Source organism: Nanorana parkeri, unplaced genomic scaffold (assembly GCF_000935625.1).
Source record: "Nanorana parkeri isolate BGI_ZX_2015 unplaced genomic scaffold, ASM93562v1 scaffold1630, whole genome shotgun sequence".
Classification (NCBI taxonomy): domain Eukaryota; kingdom Metazoa; phylum Chordata; class Amphibia; order Anura; family Dicroglossidae; genus Nanorana; species Nanorana parkeri.
The window spans coordinates 141,697-146,713 of record NW_017307898.1 but is presented as its reverse complement, the minus strand read 5'-3'; positions in this window follow the sequence as shown (position 1 = coordinate 146,713).

Sequence of the window (5,017 nt, the reverse complement as noted above, 5' to 3'; positions counted from 1 at the left end):
AAAAAAAAAAAAACCCTGCAGCGACCAGTCAGGAGCAGGGATGAGTCAGCGGCGCGCTGGTCAGGCGAGAGGAGCTCCAGGTGGGGTTCTAATTTAGCTGGCAGGCACCTCTAAGTCAGCTAAATTAGGACCCCACCCCACCGTAGTACATGATATGTAGCCCTGTACTACGGATCATTTAACCCATTCATGTTAGCAGTGCAGAATTGTATATCTATATGTACTGTACATATACAGCACAAATGTCCCGTACATTGCAGCAATATAATTACAATAATCCCCTGCTATCATGAATTGGTTTAATGATCCATAGTACAACTACATGTTATGTACTATGGATCATGATTTAACCTATTCATGTTAGCAGGGGATAATTGTAACTATTACTGCAGTGTACGGGACCTATGTGCTGTATATGTACTACATGTAGAACTATGGATCATTTAAAGTCACCTGTCCCTTTAAGAAAAAGTATCGGTAATTGGTATCGGCAAGTACATGAGGGGATGTACTTGTACTTGGGCCTGAAAAAGTGGCATTGGGACATCCCTAGTATTCATGTGTTTCATTGGCTATGTTATGTTGATGTATTGAGGAAGTGATGTTGACATCACTTCCTGTTTGACATCAATAACATAAATGGAGCTTCTGTAGGAGGGGGATCTCTTGGACACAGACGAGATGCTTCATGATGGAGATTCTGACTCTGCATGAGTGTTGCCTTTCCTTGCACAAAAATTGTTCCTTGCACAAAAATTGTTCCTTGCACAAGGAAATTGTTTGTGTTTGGCGCACTTTTAGCGCGGCATTGATTTGTGCGTTTAGCCCAAGCAAATTTCCAAAACAATCCCTACTCACAATTGATGGGTTACAAGTGGGCAATCATATACTGTACAAATATATGGGCAGCAGTCGATTTGCTAAAATACTCAGACAGCAAATGAGTAACCATCCTTACATTACAATACTGCAAGCAGAAAATGGGAAATTGTGCCAATATGCAGGCAACAAGCAGGTAGTTTGACAATAAGGGCAACCCTTACAATACACAGGCAACAAATGTGCAATTGTTATAGTAATGACACTAACTGTAACAATAGTGTCAGTGTCATGTCCCCAGTTACACTGGTGGTCAGTGTAGTGCCACTTTAAATTCATAGCCTGTGGATTGGTTATGTTAGCCAGGTAATCCCATAGCCAGGGGATTGGTTTTAGTTGATTAGTGTAGTTCCACCTCTTTTCGTTGCCCCGGGCGCACAGATGGAGGGGGGCGCCGGCTGCCGGGCAGCGATAAGCGGACTGGCCAGGAGGAGCACAATATTGAAACAGGCAGACCCGGCGGTAATCATGTAGTTGAGTGGACAGGTCTCCGGGCTTTTGCTGTAACGATCTCAGCTCCGCCCCCTGTGCTGACTTCGCTGCCGCTCATTCTATACCAATGGCGTCACAAGGCCCGCAACCGGGTGACTCCATTGGAGGGGTGACACCAAAATGACTCAGTCATTTTGGTGTCACCCCCCTCTGAAAAGTCGGGCGCTCGGTCATGGACCGAACGCCCGACAGTATCAGGAGAGAGGAGGGGACCATAACTTACCTTATCCCTTCCTCCCCCCTTCCCCTATATATAGTGATCCTACTTTTATTGTGTATCCTAACTATTATTTAATGACCTACATTTCTATACCCTATGTGTACTGCCTTTCCCTTCTACTTCTTCTAAATATACCTTGTGTCCTCACTTCTTAATCCCTTCTTCCCATTTCCCCTCCTCTCCAGAAAACCATCCTCATACCTTTCCATCTTCCATTCATACAGGTCATATACTATGTTTATCTAAATACCTTGTAATCTTTTATATATTTTCTTTTTTCCTATTTGACTATACATGCATTACCCCTTGGTCTTTTTTTCAGTTGCTGCCTTTATCCTTCTTTTACCATTTTCTCAAATTCCTCTGATTGTCTAAATGATTCCCATATCTTCTTATAACCCTCGTTCCTAATTGTATGCTTTGCACTTAGTTCCTCCATATACCTTATTTCTTCTATAGTATTTGACCAATTTTCTATTGAGGTTGGGACTGTTAATTTCCAGCCCGTGATATACTTATTTTAGCGGCTACCAACATAAATCTTAGAATATAATTTTTTTTTTTTATTGAACCTGGTATCAATGTTAATAGTGCAATTAGGGGATCCTTTTCAGTATTTGTTGCCTTCACACAGCGATATACAGGTGAAACTCGAATAATTAGAATATCGTGCAAAAGTCATTGCAGTAAGTGCTGCAAAAGGGGCCCAAACCAAGTACTGAGTACATATGCATGCTTGTACTTTTCAGAGGTCTGATATTGTTCTATGTACAATCCTTGTTTTATTGATTGCATGCAATATTAAAAATTTTTGAGGTTGTTGATTTGGGGTTTTCATGAGCTGTAAGCCATAATCATCACAATTATGACAAATCACGGCTTGAATTATCTTGCTTTGCATGTAATGAGTCTATCTCATATATTAGTTTCACCTTTTAAGTTGCATTAGTGAAATAAATGAACTTTGCACGATATTATAATTATTCGAGTTTCACCTGTATTTCAAACACTGACTCCCAGAATGGTTGTAACCTAGGACAACTCCACCAGATATGCAAATATGTTCCCTCTTCTATATAGCATCTCCAATACCTGTCAGACATCTCTGGATTTATGTGTTTAATCCCTTCTGGGCACCTGTACCATCTAGATCAGGCCTTCTTAAACTTTCTCCACTCGTGACCCCTTTTGGCCCAGGAAATTTTTAAGGGACTCCCAACGTCTCCCCTCTTTCCCCCCAGCGTTGGTCGTTGCCGCCGCCGCCCCCCCTCCCCAGCGTTGGTCGTGTCTCTCTCCTCATCCCAGCGTGGGTCAGTGTCTCCCTTCTTCGTCGACAAGTGACCCCTGTCAGACAGCCAATGACAGGAGTGTAGATTGTTGACAGCAATCACACCCCTGTCGCTGGTGCCTGAGACTGACAAGGGTGTGATTACTGACAATCTGCCTGAGAGTGACAGTCAGTAACAGGAGTGCGATTGCTCTCAGCGGCTGCCTGAACGTGTCACTGGTGGCTGCTGACAACAGGCACAGTCCTGTCACTGGCTGTCTTAACCGCTGCCAGGAGCATGTCTGCAAATGGGCCCCATGTTCCACCATCATGTGGGCTTGTGGACGGTCTTTTGGTGTCCTCTTGTGCAGGCTATTGGTCCGGCATTGTACTTCATGCTGTGAGAGGATCTGCGATCACACGAGCGAGAGGGAGAAGAGATGGTGGGAGCCAATCTTGTAGTGTGCAGTGAGCCTGTGGTACCAAGAGATCAGGTCACAAACAAGCATTTAACCTTTGCAGTGCTGGGGGGAGCCCCACCGCAAGGGGATATTTTTGTTTACCTCAGAGGGAGGTTGATGATCGCATTGCGGCCAGCTCAATTTGTTGTGGGGCGGTAGGGGATGTGGCAGTGCAGTGAATGGCACCGCAGCCACACCCTCTGGCCACAATGCAATCGGCGCACGGGAACGCATAGCCATTGCTCACTAAACTTCCCCCTTCGTTCTGGGGTGGGAGGTGGCGTGGTGGTACATTGAAGTCAATGGCACCGCAGCCGTGCAATTGGGCGTGTGCAGGGCCGGATTTACTCCACCTGCCGCCCCAAGGCCAGTTGCTTCCCCCAATGTTGGTCCGTCTGTCTATCACCAAACCCCCGCCCGCCCCATGCTGGGATGTCTGCTGGAAAACTTACCTTTCACACTCCAGCGCCTCTGTCTGCTCCGCTCCACGCCTCGATGCTTCTGCCACGTGAATTGAAGCTCCGCCCCTGGGATAAGAAACCTTCCTGCACGTACGCAGCAAGGTCGGTACCAAGTGCAGGGAAGGGGGGGACGGGACATACAGTACACATACCAAATGACACAGATTACTCTAAAAAGAAAAAAAAAAACTTTCTTGGAGCCCGGACCTTACATGCCTTCTGCGCCTCACTCAAGCATTTGCTGAACCCCACTAATGGCCGGGGATTTCGATCGCGACCCCCTCATTCACTTGCGCGACCCAACATTAAGAACCGCTGATCTAGATAGTACTTTATAATTTTTCTCTTGATGGAATGAAGACATGACTGAACTATGTGTCATTTTAAATATTCTACTCCATTCCTTCTCTGATATTTCTCTCCTCATGTCTTGTTCACATCTTTTCATATATTTTGTATGTTCCTGATCTTCCACCTCCCTCAGCATGCCATATACCACCGATAAAGTGTGTGTAATAGGTGTCTCTGTTATACAGAGTTTCTCGATTAGCTTTAGTGGCCTGTCAAGGGGATTAAGAGCCCTAAGGAATCTTATATAATCCAATAGTTGGACCGCCTCCATCCACAATTTCCCGTTAATTTGTCTTTCTGGCCTTAACTCACTTTTTACTTCATCTTTACCTTGTTCCAAGACCTGCCAAACACTAGTATATGAGATGTTCTCATCTTTCAGTAAGGAGAACACTTGCATACTGGGAGGAAATTGTGGATTTCCCACTATGGGAGTCAGGGGCAGATAAATTATATTTAGTAATAGACCTATCCCATATTTGTATTACCGACTTCACTAAAAATGGCATATTTGAAATATGTGGTCTATTCTCTTTTAATAGCCAGGGGATACTCATCAGAGGTATGGGGGAAATATCCATCTCTAGTTTTACCACCCCTTTATTCTGACTACTATGTAACCAATCCAATAATCTTGATATTAAGGCCCTTTATGATAAAGTGCAAAGTCCGAAATCCAGTGGCGGAACTACCGCCGGTGCAGGCGGTGCGGACGCACCAGGGCCTCCGGCCTCTAGGGGGCCCAGCACAGTCCCAGCGCCGGATCAGTACCCAGCAGCCAGCGGGCCCCCCATCTCTGCGCCGAGAGTGTCAGATCATCCGTTCATCCGACACTCCCGGCGCAGAGATGGGGGGCCCGCCGGATACTGATGGTTGCCATGGCGAT